Here is a 21,696-nt window from a genome sequence, read left to right as displayed (position 1 = left end):
CAGAGATGGCACACAGTTTTCTCTTCCACTACTTTTTATCTTTCAAATAAAACAGTGTAGCAGATGCCTCGAGTTCCCTCAGATCTCAACCGGACTAACCCTGCGTTCGTTGCCTACTAAAAAGGGTTTCTGGCCGACTAGAGTTCGCAAGAGTCTTCAATTGGAGACTAGCCAAGTCACAAATAAATGATCAAAACTTCATCTACTAGTCTGGATTTAACTTTTGTTTTTTTGTTGACTTTCGAATCCATTAATTTTGAACATATTTTGCTGATTGGAGACTTTTCCAACAAAAAAAAGTCAACGGTACTTGAGTACAAGAGCCCTTTATATTCACAGGGTCCAGTTAACAACCTCTTTTGTTCACTTCTTTCAAGGGCGCTAATTCAGTGCTCTGCCTCAAAAACTTCGCACCTCAGGCTCTTGTCTGCGCTGATGTGAATTGAAATGGCAAAAAGATTTGGAACTCTTTTGTTTTAACTAAAGGTGGCCTGTTTAGGGCTTAAACCTCAGAGTGTCAGCTTAGCAAACTTCCTTTAACTGAGCTAGCGGCAGTTACCCGGAGGGCCCCCACGTAGAGGTTAATGTCCAAGGCTGCAATCTACGCCTCAGGCCCTTCCTCATAAAGCTATCTTCCTATCATTGCACAACCAAGTTCCTCATGATAACGTCTTTCTTTCCCCGAAAAACTCGTGTGAAAAACTCAACTCATTTGCATTTGTACATTGGCTAGGGCTCTAATAGTCCTAGAAGAGTTTTGTTGAGCTTGCCAACATGGACTAGAAAAAAGGTTGAAAAGTTGTAACTGTTTCAATTTTTCCCAACCCATTTTAGTGGGAGAGGAACTATATACTCAAACAGATCTTGGAAATTGTTATATGCATCTTTCGCTGCTCATTAAAAACTTTTTTTTGTTTAGCAGATTTTAGAAAAAAAGGTTCTTCCGCATAACGAATGTGGCGCAAAATTTTGGCCCTCATGTTGGCTAATTCTTTTAGAGAAAAATTTTGTATGTTTGCAAACTTTGATTGTTTTTGACCTGAGTGTCTGTTAATTTAAGCAAGTTTTTCATGATAAGCCTTGCAGTAAAATCGTTTGGCGCACTGTACGTTTCTTTTTCATTTTTTCGGCGAAAATTGTTCAGAAAACTACAAAAAAATACCAGCAAAAATGAAAAGTCCTTTTCTAATTTTGGTCTCTGAAAACGAATATAGCCTTTTTTTAGAAAACAGTTTCCCCGTGTTGCACTTCCACTTTGGCCAGAGACTTGGGTAATTAGTCTACTGACCATTAGCGGAATGAATTCCAAGCCAGGGCAAACTTGAACGTTGATGTGAAAACCATCTGAGTTTCTGTTCTTTTGCTAATTCCAGCTCCTGTGATGTTATTTCTGTGACTGGCACCATATCTGTCTCATCTGAACCATTCAAAGTATTCCCCTAATACAAAAGTTGCATATCAGATACCAGTTGGGCGCATGGATCACGCACAGTTTTCACTTTCACTACTCATCATCGTTCAGTGAATGTGGCGCAAAATATTGCCACTCATGTTGGCTAATTCTTTTAGAGGAAAATTTTGATATGTTTGCATTTCGATTGTTTTTGACCTGAGTGTCTGTGATTGTTTTTGACCTGAGTGTCTGTTAAGTTAAACAAGTTTTTCTTGATAGGTCTTTTAGTGGAATCTTTTGGCGCACTGTACGTTTCTTTTTCATTTTTTTGGCAAAAATTGTTCAGAAAACCTCAAAAAATACCAGCAAAATTAAAAGAATTTTTTTATGGACTAACCCTGCGTTTATTGCCTACTAACAAGGGTTTCTGTTTGATTAGAGTTACAAGAGTCTTCAATTGGAGTCTAGCCAAGTCACTAATAAATGATCAAAACTTCATCTACTAGTCTTGATTTAATTTTTGTTATGTTGCTGACTTTCGAATCCGTTAATTTTGAACATCTTTTGCTCATTGGAGACATTTGCAACAAAAAGAAATTAACGATACATGAGTACACGAGCCTCTTTTATTCACAGGGTCCAGCCAACAACCTCTTTTCTTCACTTCTTTCAGGGGCGCTAATTCAGTGCTCTGCCTCAACACCTTGCATCTCAGGCTCCTGCCTGCAGTGATATGAATTGGTCTGGCAAGGAATGCTTTAGAACTAATCTGTTTTAGGTCCATGTTCGTTTGCTCAGGGCTCAACCCTCAGACTGTCAGCACAGCAAAATTCCACTAGGTGAGCTAGGGGCAGTTAACCAGGGGCCCCCACGTAGAGGTTACTGTCCAAGGCTACCATCTACGCCTCAGGCCCTTCCTCAAAAAGCTATCTTCCTAGCATTGCACAACCAAGTTCCTCATGATAAGGTCTTTCGAACAACCTCTTTTCTTCACTTCTTTCACGGGCGCTAATTCAGTGCTCTGCTTCAAAATCTCGCATCTAAGGCTCCTGTCAGCGCTGATGTGAAGTGGAGTGGCAGAGAGTTCTTAAGAACTGTTTTGTTTTAAGTCCAAGTTGGCTTGTTCAGGGCTCAATCCTCAGACTGTCAGCTTAGCAAATTTCCTTTAACTGAGCTAGCGGATGTTACCCAAAGGGCCCCCACCGAAAGAAGGAAAATTTTAGAAAACAAAATCATCAAAAATAATGGTTAATAGCGGGAAAATATTTGAACTGGCTAGTCCTGTGAACATTTGGTATATAATTAAAGCGCACGGTGAATTAAACTAGTGGACCAGCGATTCACCGCAGATCCACGTATTATGGAACAAGGTAAAATGTACACTACAGAGCACGTCACGTGATATTGCTAACTGGAACCCAGAGGCAGCTAATATCATCATAGAACAATTCTAATCGGTTGAATAATTGGATTCAGTGAGTTGTCCCGAGGATGCCATCAATAGGTGAAAGTATTTTTTGTACAATTTCATCACTTAGATGAGTTTAATTTTTTGAGTTCCTCTGTAATGTACGGGAGCTGGTCTGTGGGATTTATGGTTGTCCTCAACCTAATTAATCCCAGACCAATTTTTAATCAAGCTAAGGTTCATCACACATGCTTGGGCTTGAGAGGACCAAAAACAAATAATCTGCATTTGTTAGCAGGAATAACTGCAGCACCATATCGACACATGCAAACCAACGCTTTGTGCAAAATGCAGTGCCATGGATATTTGACCAAATTGGTCTTGTTGAACCGTTCACTGTAAGTGTACATTTTTTTGAAAATATATGGTGTGTCAGTGGCGGGAATCGCATGACGAGTCGCCTAAATACACAAAGAAAAATTTTTTTGGTTGGAGCATTGAAATGTTCCAATTGGCTGAAATTTTAGTAACAAGAAGCTGATTTACAAGACGGTACAAATACCTCATAATATGTTCTTTTTGTGACAGGTCACAAGACGTGTTCCAAGTAACTTCTCCTTCTGCTTCTGTGAGACTAAGATAAAGCTTAAATTTCTTCGGGTAAGTGCAACTTAAAGCGTGATTACCGTTCTTAAGTGGGAACTGCCATTATCGCTGCCGGCTTCTAAAGTGAATTTTATATAGAATTGACAGTTACTGTGTGTGTACACTTAGTACCATCAACTTACAGTGAAATAATTCAAGCTAAAATCACCCCATCTTTCTTCTTAATCTTGTAAATGAAATCCTGGAGCATACCAGCGGTGGCCAGTGGAACCACGTCGGCACTTATAATAACCCGAAAGAGCAGAAGAATTTGTATGCCGGCTTGAAAGCTACAGTTTTAGAGTCTAGTAGACGGGTAACGGATTTTAAGTTCTTGAGAGCGAAGCAATTCCCTTTGGCAACAAATGTTGACGTCATAGATAATATCAAGATTGGAATCTTAACCAATCAAGAAGATGATAAAATCTCATATATGCCTCCATCAGCCTGTTAGCAAACCATGTGAAGTTCAAATCCCGTTTGGTAAATTCATCTCTGATCAAAAACTACTCCGTATAACGTCTTAAAAGCTTCGTTGTCTCTCACAGAATTGTAACCGTAACATGAAAAGTTGCATAGCCGATCCTGTAGAACTTAACAAAACCCAGCGCCAGTGTCATCTCTGGCAAACTGTTGAGAGGGAATTATACTGCCGAAAGAAGATATATTTTTGAAAAAAAAACCATCAAGAAGATTAGCGCTCTTGCTCGGTTTTCACTGTTTATTTGGCCTCAATGTTTCACCCTTTCTTTAGGTAAACTCAGAATGCTATTGGAGGCTGACTGCAACGTTAGGATCCCTATTGCGCTGAAGGCAATTCATATTTTTTTTGAATGTAATTCAACGGCATGCCCTGCAAGATTACCTTTAACTACTTGCGTGCTAAACTTTTAATACTTGCGTGCTAAACTAGGCAAAAACCTATGCCATGCCATCCTTAAATTACTTTTCTCACTACGTTACAGTATTTCGGCTTGTGTTTTGTGCAGAAAGTTTGAAAACGTCCCGCCCATGCACACTAGTGCTTTCTGTATGAGATTGGAATGGTTCGTTTTGTCGGAGAACGCCTAGCATGATTTGGTCTGATAATGGTTGACCTTCGTTGGAACTAGAAAAAGAGCTTAGTGAATGTATTGAAAAAAAGAATACGCTCAACATTACGTTTGAATTTGCATATAAAATCATTAAGTGGAGGTTCAATCTACCCATTTGCCCACACCAGGTTGCATCTAGGAGAGGGTGGTCCATAATTTTAACAGAGTAATGTATGAATTCCTCTTTGGACGTCGCTTCACAGAAGGGGCTCTGAATACTACAATTTGTCTAGCCAAAGACGCAAAGACCGCATGTCAGTACACGACCATGAGCATCGGCCCCAAAAAAATTGGCGCTACAAAAGCTAATCGTTTTCTACTTGATAGGCAAACAATTGAATTCACATTTGTTTTGATTTACGAGTTCGGTACATTGTGAAAGATAATCTCTTGCGAAGTTCTATACCAAAAAGGTGGCAGAAAATTGCCCAGCAGCATTTTGAGGCCAGTGACTTAGTGTTGATTGTCGATGAAAGTAAACCTAAGTTTTTTTATCCAACTGCTCGTATTGAAGTACTCCGGTATGGTACCGAAAGCATCAAATGCGCTTGCACCGTACGCTAATCGTTGGATTGCCCTTTGACCTTCTTGTTAGGCGAGTCACAATCCCCCGAACATCTTTCCCAGCAGGTTGGGCGTTACCGATTACAAAGAAATAAGCGGAATTTTCAGAAATTTTTCACCCAAAGCTATAATACTTTGTAAACTACGTAAGGAGATCGCAAAGATCTTGGAAAATGTTATATGCATCTTTTGCTGCTCATTAGAAACTTTGTTTTGTTAAGCAAACTTTAAGAAATTTACGGTCGTTCTGCATAACAACAGTGGCGCAAAATCGTGCCCCATATGTAAGCTAAATGTTTTCAAAATTCAATTTAAAACCCATTTCGTTGGGAGAGGAACAATATACTCAAACTGATCTTGGAAACTGTTATATGCATCTTTTGCTGCTCATTAAAATTTTTTTTTGTTTAGCAGAATTTAGAAAAAAAATGTCGTTCCGCATAACGAATGTGGCGCAAAATTTTGCCTCTCATGTTGGCTAATTCTTTTAGAGAAAAATTTTGTATGTTTGCAAACTTTGGTTGTTTTTGATATGAGTGTCTGAGTGTCTTTCCAGTGGAATTTTTCGGCGCACTGTACAACTCGTTTTTTTGCCAAAAATTACTAAGAAAACCTCAAAAAATACCAGCAAATATAAAAGCCTTTTTTGAGTTCTGGTCTCTCAAAACGATCATTGCCTTTTTCTGCAAACAGTTTCCCCGTGGTGCACCTCCCATTTGGCCTGAGCCTTGAGTATTTAGTCTACTGATCTTTAGAGGAACGAATTCCAAGCAAGGGCAAATTAGAGCTTCGGTGTGAAGACCATCTGGGTTTCAGCTCTTTGAGATGTTGTGTCCAAGAGCATCAAGTCTCATTGTATCGCAAACATGTTTTGGGACAAACGCGTAGTGTATCCACCTTTTATCTATTAGCTCTATGATCACAGTTGCAACACTTCTCTGTGATTTCCTTTCTGTGAATGGCACTTTATCGTTCTTGTCTGGACCAGACTGAGTATTCTCAAGACTTGCGTTTCAGATACTAGTTGTGCGCTGGGATCACACACAGTTTTCTCTTCTACAACCTATTATCTTCCAGTGATCACAGTGTAGCAGATACCTCGAGCTCCTTCGGATCTCAACCGAACTAATCCTGAGTTCATTGCCTTCTAACAAGGGTTTCTGGTCGATTAGAGTTCACAAGAGTCTTCAATTGGAGTCCAGCCAAGTCACTAAAAACTGATCAAAACTTCATCTACTATATTCGATTTAACTTTTGTTACTTTGTTGATTTTCGAATCCGTTAATATTGAACATCTTTTGCTCATTGGAGACATTTCCAACAAAAAGAAATTAACGATACATGAGTACATGAGCCCTTTTTATTCACAGGGTCCAGCGAACAACCTCTTTTCCTCACTTCTTTCAAGGGCGCTAATTCAGTGCTCTGCTTCAAAAGCTAGCATCTAAGGCTCCTGTCAGCGCTGAAGTGAATTGGACTGGCAAAGAGTTCTTAAGAACTGTTTTGATTTAAGTCCAATGTGGCTTATTCAGGGCTCAATCCTCAGACTGTCAGCTCAGCGAAATTCCTGTAACTGAGCTAGCGGCTGTTACCCAGAGGGCCCCCACGTAGAGGTAACTGTCCAAGGCTGCAATCTACGCCTCAGGCCCTTCCTCATAAAGCAATCTTCCTAGCATTGCACAACCAAGTTCCCCATGATAACGTCTTTCTTTCCCCAAAAGACTCATATGAAAAAACTGAGTTACATTTGTACGTTGGCTATTGCACTATTAGTCCTAGAAGAGTTTTGATGAGCTTGTCAAAATAGACTAGAAAAAGTGTTGAAAAGTTGTAACTGTTTCATTTTTTTCCCAACCAATTTTGTTGGGAGAGGGACTATATACTCAAACAGATCTTGGAAACTGTTATATGCATCTTTTGCTGCTCATTGAAAATTTTGTTCTGTTTAGTAAAATAGAGAAAAAAATCGGTCGTTCCGTATAACGAATGTAGCGCAAAATATTGCCTCTATTAATGGCTAAATCTTTTAGAGCAAAAATTTGATATGTTCTTGACCTGAGTGTCTGTTAAATTAAGCAAATTTTTCATGATAAGCCTTGCAGTAAAATCGTTTGGCGCACTGTACGTTTCTTTTTCATTTTTTCGGCGAAAATTGTTCAGAAAACTACAAAAAAATACCAGCAAAAATGAAAAGTCCTTTTCTAATTTTGGTCTCTGAAAACGAATATAGCCTTTTTTTAGAAAACAGTTTCCCCGTGTTGCACTTCCACTTTGGCCAGAGACTTGGGTAATTAGTCTACTGACCATTAGCGGAATGAATTCCAAGCCAGGGCAAACTTGAACGTTGATGTGAAAACCATCTGAGTTTCTGTTCTTTTGCTACTTCCAGCTCCTGTGATGCTATTTCTGTGACTGGCACCATATCTGACTTGTCTGAACCATTCACAGTATTCCCCTACTAAAAATTGCTTATCAGATACTAGTTGTGCGCATGGATCAGGCACAGTTTTTACTTACACAACTCATCATCGTTCAGTGAATACAGTGTAGCAGTCGCCGCAAGCTCCCTCACATCTCAATCAGATTAAACTTGCATTTTCTGCCAACTGACAAGGGCTTCTGGCCGGTTAGAGTTCACAAGAATCTTTAATTGGAGTCTAGTCAAGGCAATACTAAGTGATAAAAACTTCATCTACTAGTCTCGGTTTAACTTTCGTTACTTTGTTGACTTCCTAATCCGTTAATTTTGAACATGATTTGCTCATTGGAGGCATTTCCAATAAAAGGAAATCAACATTACATGAGTACAAGAGCCTCTTTTATTCACAGGGTCCAGCCAACAACCTCTTTTCTTCAATTCTTTCAGGGGCGCTAATTCAGTGCTCTGCCTCAACACCTTGCATCTCAGGCTCCTGCCTGCAGTGATATGAATTGGTCTGGCAAGGAATCCTTTAGAACTAATCTGTTTTAAGTCCATGTTCGTTTGCTCAGGGCTCAACCCTCAGACTGTCAGCAAAGCAAAATTCCACTAGGTGAGCTAGGGGCAGTTAACCAGGGGGCCCCACATGGAGTTTACTGACCAAGGTTGCACTCAACGCCTCAGGCCCGTCCTCGTAAAGCTATCTTCGTAGCATTGCACAACCAAGTTTCCCATGGTAACGTCTTTCTTTCCCCAAAAGACTCGAGTGAAAAAACTAAGTTGCATTTGTACGTTGGCTGTTGCTCTTCTAGTTCTAGAAGAGTTTTGTTGAGCTTTTCAAAACAGACTAGAAAACGTGTTGAAAAGTTGTAGTTGTTTCGATTTTTTCCCAACCCATTTTGTTCGGAGAGGGACTATATAGTCAAACAGATCTTGGAAACTGTTATATGCATCTTTTGCCGCTCATTAGAAATTTTGCTCTGTTTAGCAAAATTCGGAAAAAACAGTCGTTCGGCATAACGAATGTGGCGCAAAAAATTGCCTCTCATGGCTTAACCTTTTAGAGGAAAATTTTGATATGTTTGCAAACTTTAGTTGTTTTTGACCTGAGTGTCTGTTAATTTAAGCACGTTTTTCATGATAAGCCTTGCAGTGGAATCTTTTGGAGCACTCTAAGTTTCTTTTTCATTTTTTTTGGCAAAATTTGTTCAGAAAACTACAAAAATACCAGCAAATGTGTAAAGTCATTTTTTAATTTTGGTCTCTGAAAACAAATATAGCCTTTTTTTAGAAAACAGTTTCCCCGTGTTGCACTTCCACTTTGGCCAGAGACTTGGGTAATTAGTCTACTGACCATTAGCGGAATGAATTCCAAGCTAGGGCAAACTTGAACGTTGATGTGAAAACCATCTGAGTTTCTGTTCTTTTGCTACTTCCAGCTCCTGTGATGTTATTTCTGTGACTGGCACCATATCTGACTTGTCTGAACCATTCAGAGTATTCCCCTACTAAAAAATTGCTTATCAGATACTAGTTGTGCGCATAGATCAGGCACAGTTTTCACTTACACTACTCATCATCGTTCAGTGAATACAGTGTAGCAGTCGCCGCAAGCTCCCTCACATCTCAATCAGATTAAACTTGCATTTTCTGCCAACTGACAAGGGTTTCTGGCCGACTAGAGTTCACAAGAATCTTTAAATGGAGTCTAGTCAAGGCAACACTAAGTGATTAAAACTTCATCTACTAGTCTCGGTTTAACTTTCGTTACTTTGTTGACTTCCTAATCCGTTAATTTTGAACATGATTTGCTCATTGGAGGCATTTCCAACAAAAAGAAATCAACATTACATGAGTACAAGAGCCTCTTTTTATTCACAGGGTCCAGCCAACAACCTCTTTTCTTCACTTCTTTCAGGGGCGCTAATTCAGTGCTCTGCCTCAACACCTTGCATCTCAGGCTCCTGCCTGCAGTGATATGAATTGGTCTGGCAAGGAATGCTTTAGAACCAATCTGTTTTAAGTCCATGTTCGTTTGCTCAGGGCTCAACCCTCAGACTGTCAGCACAGCAAAATTCCACTAGGTGAGCTAGGGGCAGTTAACCAGGGGCCCCACATGGAAGTTACTGACCAAGGTTGCACTCAACGCCTCAGGCCCGTCCTCGTAAAGCTATCTTTGTAGCATTGCACAACCAAGTTCCCCATGTTCCCCAAAAGACTCGAGTGAAAAAACTAAGTTGCATTTGTACGTTGGCTGTTGCTCTATTAGTTCTAGAAGAGTTTTGTTGAGCTTGTCAAAACAGACTAGAAAAAGTGTGGAAAAGTTGTAGTTGTTTCGATTTTTTCCCAACCCATTTTGTTCGGAGAGGGACTATATAGTCAAACAGATCTTGGAAACTGTTATATGCATCTTTTGCTGCTCATTAGAAATTTTGCTCTGTTTAGCAAAATTCAGAAAAAAACAGTCGTTCGGCATAACGAATGTGGCGCAAAAAATTGCCTCTCATGGCTAAACCTTTTAGAGGAAATTTTTGATATATTTGAAACTTTAGTTGTTTTTGACCTGAGTGTCTGTTAATTTAAGCACGTTTTTCATGATAAGCCTTGCAGTAGAATCTTTTGGCGCACTCTAAGTTTCTTTTTCATTTTTTTGGCAAAATTTGTTCAGAAAACTACAAAAATACCAGCAAATGTGTAAAGTCATTTTTTAATTTTGGTCTCTGAAAACGAATTTTGCCCTTTTCAGAAAACAGTTTCCCCGTGTTGCACTTCCCTCTTGGCCAGAGACTTCAGTATTTAGTCTACTGAACTTTAGCGGAATGAATTCCAAGCCAGGGCAAACTAGAAGATCGGTGTGAAAACTATCTTGGTTTCTGCTCTTTTGCTACTTCCAGCTCCTGCGATGTTATTTCTGTGACTGGCACCATATCTGTCTTAACTGAACCATTCAGAATATTCCCCTACTAAAAAAGTTTCATATCAGATACTAGTTGGGCGCATGGATCACGCACAGTTTTCACTTGCACTACTCATCATCGTTCAGTGAAAACATTGTAGCAGTCGCCGCAAGCTCCCTCACATCTTTATTAGATCATACTTGCATTTTCTGCCGACTGACAAGGGCTTCTGGCAGATTAGAGTTCACAAGAATCTTTAATTGGAGTCTAGTCAAGACAATACTAAGTGATAAAAACTTCATCTACTAGTCTCGGTTTAACTTTCGTTACTTTGTTGACTTCCTAATCTGTTAATTTTGAACATGATTTGCTCATTGGAGACAATTCCAACAAAAGGAAATCAACATTACATGATTACAGGAGCCTCTTTTATTCACAGGGTCCAGCCAACAACCTCTTTTCTTCAATTCGGTCATGGGCGCTAATTCAATGCTCTGCCTCAACATCTTGCATCTCAGAATCTTGCCTGCTCTGATATGAATTGGTCTGGCAAGGTATTCTTTAGAACTTATCTGTTTTAAGTCCAAGGTGACTTGTTCAGGGCTCAAACCTCAGATTTTCAGCTCAGCAAAATTCCACTAGGTGAGCTAGTGGCAGTTAACCAGGGGGCCCCACATGGAGGTTACTGACCAAGGTTGCACCCAACGCCTCAGGCCCGTTCTCGTAAATCTATCTTCGTAGCAATGCACAACCAAGTTCCCCATGGTAACGTCTTTCTTTCCCCAAAAGACTCGAGTGAAAAAACTACGTTGCATTTGTACGTTGGCTGTTGCTCTATTAGTTCTAGAAGAGTTTTGTTGAGCTTGTCAAAACAGACTACAAAAAGTGTTGAAAAGTTGTAACTGTTTCGATTTTTTCCCAACCCATTTTGTTCGGAGAGGGACTATATAGTCAAACAGATCTTGGAAACTATTATATGCATCTTTTGCTGCTCATTAGAAAATTTGCTCTATTTAGCAAAATTCAGAAAAAAAGTTCGTTCGGCATATTGATTGTGGCGCAAAAATTGGCTCTCATGTTGGCTAAATCTTTTAGAGGAAAATTTTGATATGTTTGCAAACTTTGATTGTTTTTGACCTGAGTGTCTGTTAATTTAACCAAGTTTTTCATGACAAGCTTTGTAGTGGAATCTTTTGGCGCACTCTACGTTTCTTTTTCATTTTCTGGCAAAAATTGTTCAGAAAACTACAAAAAATACCAGCAAATGTGAAAAGTCATTTTCTAATCTTGGTCTCTGAAAACGATTATTGCCTTTTTCAGAAAACAGTTTTCCCGTGTTGCACTTCCCCTTTGGCCAGAGACTTGGGTATTTAGTCTAAAGACCTTTAGCGGAATGAATTCCAAGCCAGGGCAAACTAGAAGTTCGGTTTGAAAACCATCTGGGTTTCTGCTCTTTTGCTAATTCCAGCTCCTGTGATGTTATTTTTGTGACTGGCACCATATCTGTCTCGTCTGAACCATTCAAAGTATTCCCCTACTACAAAGGTTGCATATCAGATACCAGTTGGGCGCATGGATCACGCACAGTTTTCACTTTCACTACTCATCATCGTTCAGTGAATACAGTGTAGCACTCGCCGCAAATTCCCTCACATCTCAATTAGATCAAACTTGCACTTTTGCCGACTGACAAGGGCTTCTGTCAGGTTAGAGTTCACAAGAATCTTTAATTGGAGTCCAGTCAAGGCAATACTAAATGATAGAAACTTCATCTACTAGTCTTGGTTTAACTTTTGTTAATTTGTTGACTTCCTAATCCGTTAATTTTGAACATGATTTGCTCATTGGAGACAATTCCAACAAAAGGAAATAAACATTACATGAGTACAGGAGCCTCTTTTCTTCACAGGGTCCAGCTAACAACCTCTTTTTTTTCGCTTCTTTCAAGGGCGCTAATTCAATGCTCTGCCTCAACACCTTGCATCTCAGACTCTTGCCTGATCTGATATGAATTGGTCTGGCAAGGTATGCTTTAGAACTAATCTGTTTTAAGTCCAAGTTGACTTGTTCAGGGCTCAAACCTCAGACTTTCAGCTGAGCAAAATTCCACTAGGTGAGCTAGCGACAGTTAACCAGGGGCCCCACATGGATGTTACTGACCAAGGTAGCACCAAACGCCTCAGGCCCGTCCTTGTAAAGCTATCTTCGTAGCATTGCACAACCAAGTTCCCCATAGTAACGTCTTTCTTTCCCCAAAAGGCTCTTGTGAAAAAATTAATTTGAATTTGTACGTACATTATGGCTCTGATTGTCCTAGAAGAGTTTTGTTGAGTTTGTCAACATAGACTAGAAAAACTGTTGAAAAGTTATAAGGGTGTCAATTTTTTCCCAACCCATTTTGTTGGAAGAGGAACTCTATAGTCAAACTAGTTTTTTTGTTCAAACAATTGTGGCCGATCGATATATTCATCTTAGAGTGTCGTTTATGTGTGCGTGACATTACTAGAAAGCCTGCCAAGCGTAGAATGCATAAGTAAAAATGTTTTCCCTTAAATTTGGTCTTCTTCACTGAGTAATTATTGTTTAAGGCTTGGTGATCATTTTCTGATTTCAGTTATTTTTGTTCACATTTTGTGTGTTTTAAAGACTTTTCTGTCAAATTTGCTCTAAGTGAAATTGTTATAGAAACTGTTATCATTTTTGCCTCTAAAGCAAAGGCAGAAGAGTCTGGTTTATCTGAGTTTGTGGCTGAAACTTTGGCTAAGTTTTCCAAAAAACAGCTTTTTTTAATCAGAATTGGACCAAGTAAGCTTCTTTAGTCCAGTTTGTTTAATTATGCCAGACAAACTCAAAAACGGAGGACTCAACCTTTGTTTTCTCAACATTTCAGTTGCTTTGTGTTAAAAAGTGCCTTTTTGTCAATTGTGCTCAAGGGTTAGTAAAATTTTGTTTAAAAGTCTTCCAAAAAGTAGCTTTTTTTCATCAAAATTTAACCAAACAGGCTTATTTTGTCCGCCTTGTTTTTTATGCACAGATACAATTACAAAAACTGCTAAAACAATCTTTGTAAGCTCCTAATAATGTTAGTTATGATTCAACGTCCTACGAGAAGATTATGCAAACAAATTTTTGCTGGTTGCTGACTTATTTAATTCAAATAATTATCCAAAATGGATCATATATCTTTCATGCGTTGATTTTGTGCAATAAATTATCCGTCTAGAGGTTCAATCCACCAATTTAGCCACACCAAGGCGGCATCTAGGAAAGGGTGGTTCGTACTTTTAGCAGAATAGCGTATACATTCCTCTTCGAACTTCGCTTGAAAACTACATTTCATATGGCCAAAAACGCAAAGACTGCACGTCAGTACACGCCCATGAGCATCGGCCCCAAAAAAATTGGCGCTACAAAAGCTAATCGTTTTCTACTTGATAGCCAAACAATGGAATTCACGTCATTTGTTTTGATTTACGAGTTCGGTAAATTGTAAACGGTAATCTGCTGCAAATTTCTATACAAAAAAGATGGCAGAAAATTGCCCAGCAGCATTTTGAGGCCAGTGACTTAGTGTTGATAGTCGATGAATGTAAACCTAAGTGAGCTTGATAGCCAAACAATTGAATAGCCATTGATAGCCAAACAATTGCAATTGTTACAATTTACAAGTTCGGTCATTGTGAACGGTAATCTCGAGCAAAATCCTATGCCATATAAAGGGCAGAAATTTGCCAAACAGCACCCTAAGACCATTGACTGATTGTTGATAGATGAAAGCAACCTTGAGGTTTACTATCGCACTGCTGGGTTCAAAAAAATCCGGTTTGGATTTGACAGAATCAAAAGCGCTTCCACCATGCGCTATTTGTCCGGATTGCAATCCGGCCTTCTTGTTAAGATGGTCACAGTCCTCTAAGCTATAATACGTTGTAGCCTATGTAGAGAGATCGGAAATAACTTGTTTTATATTCATCATTTGCTGCTCATTCATTTTTTTGTGTTCTGTTCAGCAAACCTCAGCAACAAAATACGGCCCTTCTGCAAAACAAATGGGGCGCAACATTTTTCACTTGATGTTAGCTAATGTTTTTAGGAGAATTTTTATTTGTTTGCATGTATTTGCGAGTAAATTTTGATCTGAATGTCTGTTGGAGAGCGAGGCGGTTTTTTCTAGGTAAGCCTTAGGATGGAGATTTTCGACGCACTCTTTTCACTTTTCTGGCAAATATCATTCAGAAAGTTTTCAAATATATCATTGAAGATGAAACGTCTTTTTTTATCTCAGACAACGACTCTTACTTTTTCTAGAAACAGTTTTCCCCACGGTGGTGCACTTCCCCTTTGGCCGAAGCCTCAGGTATTTAGTCATCAGACCTTTAGAGGAATGAATTCCAAGTCATCAAGACCAGAGCATCGGTGCAAAGACTATCTGGGGTCCAGCTCTTTAAGGAGTTGAGTCCCGTGAGCCTCAAGTCTCCTTAAAACCATCTTTCGGGAGTTAACAGGGCATGTGTTGTCTGGACAAAACTTGTAGTGTAGTCACTCTTTATCTTTTAGCTCTGCGATCACAGTTGCATCACTACTCTGTGATTTGAATTCTGTGACTACCACTACATCTATTTTGTCTGGACCTTACACAGTATTTCCTGCTAGAGGACTTTCTTTTCAGACACTAATTGTGCGCAGGGATCACACACAGTTTTCTCATCCAATACTAATCAGCTTTCGGTGAATACAGTGTAGAATTCATCTCAAGCTCCCTCACATCTCAACCATTTTTGTCCTGCATTCGCTGCCTACTAACAGGGTTTTCTGTTTGATTAGAGTTTCCAAGAGTCTTCAATTGGAGTCTAGCCAATTCACTACTAAACGATCAAAACGTCATATACTAGTCTCAATTTCAATTTCGATACTTTGTTGACTTTCAAATCAGTCAACTTTGACCATCTTTTGCTTATTGGAGACATTTCCATCAGTTGAAGTCGGCGAGACATGACTTACAAGAGCCACTTTTGTTCACAGGCTCCCGCCAACAACCACTTTTGCTCCCTTCTTTCAAGGGCGTTATTCCAAGCTCTGCCTCAACTCCTGCATCTCAGTCTCATGCCTGCCCTGATGAGTATCGGACTGACAAGAAATTCACAGCAAATTTGTTTTGAGTCAGTAGGTGGCTTGCTTGTTGAGTTGGTCATCATAGCATAGAAATATCATTAAAACTTTATAACTGTTTCAGTTTTTTTCCAACCCGTTTTGGTGGGATAGGAACTACATATTTAAACTGGTAGTTTCTGTTCAGTCAATTTTGGTCGATCGACAAATTCATCTTATAGGGTTGTGAGTGTTTGAGTTACATAACCAAAAATTCTGCTAAGAGAAAAATATATAAGCAATAAGATTTTTCTTTAATATTGGTTTTCTTCACTTAGTTGTTACTGTTTAAGTTTTCTTGAGCATTTACTAATTTCAGTAGTTTTGTGTAAAAAGTGCCTTTTTGTCAATTGTGCTCAAAGGTTAGTAAAATTTTGTCTAAATGTCTTCCAAAAAGTAGCTTTTTTCATCAAAATTTAATCAGACAGGCCTATTTTGTCCGCCGTGTTTTTTATGCACAGATACAATTACAAAAACTGTTAAAACTTTTTTTGCAAGCTTCAAATAGGGTTATTTATGATTCAACGTCCTACGAGAAGATTATGCAAATAAAATTTTGCTTGGTGCTGAATAGTTTAATTCAATAATTATCCAAAATGCATCATATGTTTTTGATGTGATAAAGATTTGCGTTATATTATCCATATTCATTTGATTTGGAACAATTGATTGGACCTGACGGACAGAAAGCAAAGACAAGATTACTTTTGGTGCAATCGTTCCTTTTGTGCAGACTGAAAATACCTTGGATTGGATTCAGTCCTGGTCTTCTTTAATTTTAGTTTTTTTTGTATTAAAAGAACTTTAGTTTTAAAGTCCAATTGGTCTCTTGTGATAAGGTCACTTCAAGCAAGTATCTGTTTTTTTCAACTTAAGCTTATGGTCATTAAAAAAAACAATTTTAAAAAGTGTTGATAGTCGATGAATTTAAACCTAAGTGAGCATGATAGCCAAACAATTGAATAGCCATTGATAGCCAAACAATTGCATTGCCGTCATTTGTTACAATTTACAAGTTCGGTCATTGTGAACGGTAATCTCAAGCAAAATCCTATGCCATATAAAGGGCAGAAATTTGCCAAACAGCACCCTAAGACCATTGACTGATTGTTGATAGATGAAAGCAACCTTGAGGTTTACTATCACACTGCTGGGTTCAAAAAAATCCGGTATGGTCTTGACAGAATCAAAAGCGCTTCCACCATGCGCTATTTGTCCGGATTGCAATTCGGCCTTCTTGTTAGGATGGTCACAGTCCTCTAAGCTATAATACGTTGTAGCCTATGTAGAGAGATCGGAAATAACTTGTTTTATAGTCATCATTTGCTGCTCATTCATTTTTTTTGTGTTCTGTTCAGCAAACCTCAGCAAAAAAATACGGCCCTTCTGCAAAACAAATGGGGCGCAACATATTTCACTTGATGTTAGCTAATGTTTTTAGGAGAATTTTTATTTGTTTGCATGTATTTGCGAGTAATTTTTGATCTGAATGTCTGTTGGAGAGCGAGGCGATTTTTTCTAGGTAAGCCTTAGGATGGAGATTTTCGACGCACTCTTTTCACTTTTCTGGCAAATATCATTCAGAAAGTTATCAAATATATCATTGAAGATGAAATGTCTTTTTTTTAATCTCAGACAACGACTCTTACTTTTTCTAGAAACAGTTTTCCCCACGGTGGTGCACTTCCCCTTTGGCCGAAGCCTCAGGTATTTAGTCATCAGACCTTTAGAGGAATGAATTCCAAGTCATCAAAACCAGAGCATCGGTGCAAAGACTATCTGGGGTCCAGCTCTTTGAAGAGTTGAGTCCCGTGAGCCTCAAGTCTCCTTAAAACCATCTTTCGGGAGTTAACAGGGCATGTGTTGTCTGGACCAAACTTGTAGTGTAGTCACTCTTTATCTTTTAGCTCTGCGATCACAGTTGCATCACTACTCTGTGATTTGAATTCTGTGACTACCACTACATCTATTTTGTCTGGACCTTACACAGTATTTCCTGCTAGAGGACTTTCTTTTCAGACACTAATTGTGCGCAGGGATCACACACAGTTTTCTCATCCAATACTAATCAGCTTTCGGTGAATACAATGTAGAATTCATCTCAAGCTCCCTCACATCTCAACCATTTTTGTCCTGCATTCGCTGCCTGCTAACAGGGTTTTCTGTTCGATTATAGTTTCCAAGAGTCTTCAATTGGAGTCTAGTCAATTCACTACTAAACAATCAAAACGTCATATACTAGTCTCAATTTCAATTTCGATACTTTGTTGACTTTCAAATCAGTCAACTTTGACCGTCTTTTGCTTATTGGAGACATTTCCATCAGTTGAAGTCGGCGAGACATGACTTACAAGAGCCACTTTTGTTCACAGGCTCCCGCCAACAACCACTTTTGCTCCCTTCTTTCTAGGGCGTTATTCCAACCTCTGCCTCAACTCCTGCATCTCAGTCTCATGCCTGCGCTGATGGGTATCGGAACGACAAGGAATTCACAGCAAATTTGTTTTGAGTCAGTAGGTGGCTTGCTTGTTGAGTTGGTCATCATAGCGTAGAAATATCAATAAAACTTTATAACTGTTTCAGTTTTTTTCCAACCTGTTTTGGTGGGATAGGAACTACATATTTAAACTGGTAGTTTCTGTTCAGTCAATTTTGGTGAATCGACAAATTCATCTTATAGGGTTGTGAGTGTTTGAGTTACATAACCAAAAATCCTGCTAAGCGAAAAATATATAAGCAATAAGATTTTTCTTTAATATTGGTTTTCATCACTGAGTTGTTATTGTTTAAGTTTTCTTGAGCATTTACTGATTTCAGTAGTTTTGTGTAAAAAGTGCCTTTCTGTCAATTGTGCTCAAAGGTTAGTAAAATTTTGTCTAAAAGTCTTCCAAAAAGTAGCTTTTTTTTCATCAAAAATTAATCAAACAGGCCTATTTTGTCCGCCGTGTTTTTGATGCACAGATACAATTACAAAAACTGCTAAAACAATCTTTGCAAGCTTCAAATAGGGTTATTTATGATTCAACGTCCTACGAGAAGATTATGCAAATAAAATTTTGCTTGGTGCTGAATAGTTTAATTCAATAATTATCCAAAATGCATCATATGTTTTTGATGTGATAAAGATTTGCGTTATATTATCCATATTCATTTTATTTGGAACAATTGAGTGGACCTGACGGACAGAAAGCAAAGACAAGACTACTTTTGGTGCAATCGTTCCTTTTGTGCAGACTGAAAATACCTTGGATTGGATTCAGTCCTGGTCTTCTTTAATTTTAGTTTTTTTTGTATTAAAAGAACTTTAGTTTTAAAGTCCAATTGGTCTCTTATGATAAGGTCACTTCAAGCAAGTATCTGTTTTTTTCAACTTAAGCTTATGGTCATTAAAAAAACAATTTCAAAATGAACAATGGATTATTGAAAGGTGTTGATTTTTCCCGCTCTTTTGGGTCATCTTTTGGCTTAAAGACAGCAAAAACAAGTCGAATCGTCTTTCTAATGGATTAAAAATTTATGTTTTTAATGTTTTAAATTTAAGGTAATGTTTTTATGGCTTTGATACTGCGAATTTTCACAAAAAGCTCATTTTTGGACATTTAGTGGTTTTTTGGTTCCTTTCTGTTCTTGAAGAGTAATTGACAGGTCAAATAATACACTACTGGTATTTAAAAATAAGCACAATTGAAAATATTAATTTTTACAGTGAATAGGGGATGGTTTTAACGGCTTGAAACCCTCGCAGAATCTAATAATTTTTTTTACAATTTTGTCTTTATTTGTCTTTTTTTTGCAGGCGTTGCAAAAATCTGCATACCATCAGCTTCCTGCTTTTGCCTACTACTTATCAATTATTCCCATTAGCTGATTTCACTTATAGCTAAGGTTTTTCATTTCTTTGAAATGAAATATTTCAGAAACACTTTTACTTATTTATTAACTTCATACTCTGTTAGACCACTTGTTAGCTGGACTCATGAAGTACAGATAGCAAGTCAGATTATTGGTGTCGAAAAAGTAACAATTGATCATTTCTTACGTTTTTAATTCGATGCTTATTATTTTAGCTAATGACACCGGTAAAAAAATTTACTCGCAAAAATTAGATTTTCGTTTTTTATTGGTGTTTTATGTTCTTCTTGTAGACGTATTGAATATTCAGAATAACGAGAGATTTCAGTGGCTTTGTGTAGAGACAGAGATATAAACCTTAATGGTGATTTAAATTGATAGCTAATGTTTTCGTGACTTTCAAATTAACTGTTTTCGAAACGAAAATAAATGTGTTTTTAAACTTTGTCAATTTTTTTCTTGTTATCTAGTCTCGCTATTCAGAGGTCACACATCACATTATTGGTGTTCAAAGACAGCACAATTTACGATATTTTATTTTTTACTGAATAGATTATGGCTTTAACGGCTTCGACACCGTTTCCCGCAAAATTTTTTGGACTTTTGTTTTTTGTCTGCAGATGTCGTTTGTTTTTGTTGACGTAGAACATCTTCTGGATAATAACCGGTCTCAATGTCTTCATGTGGGGATATGATTGAACATAGGCGCCATTTTGCTGTTTTCCTTTAAAACTCTTGTTTCAGTTGCTTAAACTTGTAACAGCTTCAGTTGAAATCCTGATTGAAAAACTCCCGATGGTGACGCAAATCAATAGAATTATCTCATCTTGCAAACAGAAACAATTTCATCAACTCATTGCTGCATTGAAGAGCGTTCTGCAGGAAATTAAGTTATACGACACATTTTAGGAATATTAATTTAAAGTTGTTCTTTTTTCTCAAGAATCAACTTGTGGATTTTGACCAAGCCTCAGTTAAGCTCAGCAGTTTTGTAAGACATGTACAAGGATCACTAATGATTTCATGCAAGTTATAAACTGACTGATGCCCATATGCTTCACCGTATTTAACACCCGAACCTAACTCTCAGCCGAATTCAGTACTGAGTCAGAGTGCAATTCAGGTCACTTTTTGCACTGAATTTGTCTGATTCAGAGCTAATTCAGTGAGTCATTCTGAATTATCTTCTGATTCAGAAGAACACGGAATATTTTCTCTGAATTTTGCTCCGATTCAGAGAAATTCAGAAATCACTTTTGATCTGAAATCCTTCTGAATCAGTAGTTAAACTTAAATTTTCTCTGAAATTGTTCTGAATCGGTACTGATTGTCAATGAACTGTAGGTACCCGCACTCTCATATACTTCTCTCCCATAAAATGTCACAACTATTATCTCTTATTTCTTTGATTTCATCCCAGGATCTTGAACCTTTTTTAATGATACAAAGATCATACTATGAGTTTCAATATGATTTGTATGACATCATACAATGACTTTTTATGACAACTTGAAAATGGCGACCAGAGGTATTTATGTTAGAAGGTTGAGAGAGAACAACCTGATGTAAATTGTGCATAAGATAAGCTTGACACAGCTTGACAAGAAGCTCTTATTGTTCAACGTATACTTGGCTAAAGAAATGAAGCCTTGAGGAACAAGAAAGAACGCGAGAACGGGCTGTAAAAGATGCCCAAGTTCGAGAGCTTAAGAACAGTTGGTGTAAATGGGTAGCACACTAGGCTTGCAAGTGAGAGATGCTGGTTCGAATCCAGTACTGGTCCATTTTCACAGTAGTTGCACCTGAATAGACCCCCTAACAATTTACATTTGCCTAGTACTGGAAAACTAACTCACTTTCATTTAGACGTTCTCAGTAGCGATAGGCATAGACTTGGTGTTTCTTTGTATGGGATAGCACTCTTTAGACTTCACAGAGAAAAGCATAAATACACTTTGAGAAATTGAAAATTATTCAGATGAGATTTTTGAAGGGTAAGATAGCGATCTACATTTTTGTGAGTGAGATCAGAGAAAGTGGAATAGAGAGCAAGAGATTATTGGGAATTTTGAAATTATGCAAATCTAAGCAGTGCTATAATCCCATTTAATAAAGTAGTCAGCCCGGCAATACTCCATTGGAAATTGGTCGAATTTCGGCCTTAATTGAGAAAAGTGTCGAGCTGAGAGATGAAATTTCATATTCTGAGCCAGATTCCTGTACACGGCTTGGCATTTAACCAGATTAGGGGAAAGATGTAAGAGCCTTAATAAAAT

At 38.2% G+C, this 21,696-nt stretch overlaps 1 protein-coding gene across 2 annotated transcripts in view; it reads right to left on the bottom strand.

Annotated features, from left to right (window-relative positions):
* LOC142339672 (stress-70 protein, mitochondrial-like) overlaps window positions 1-21,696 on the bottom strand; it is a 129,721-nt gene that overhangs the window by 60,320 nt on the left and 47,705 nt on the right. The gene's annotated exons all lie outside the window — the stretch shown is intronic.

The sequence above is a fragment of the Convolutriloba macropyga genome, chromosome 5 (genome assembly GCF_964194025.1).
Source record: "Convolutriloba macropyga chromosome 5, txConMacr16.3, whole genome shotgun sequence".
NCBI lineage: Eukaryota > Metazoa > Xenacoelomorpha > Acoela > Convolutidae > Convolutriloba > Convolutriloba macropyga.
The sequence above is the reverse complement of the archived record's forward strand: the minus strand, read 5'-3'. Positions and strand labels throughout refer to the sequence as shown.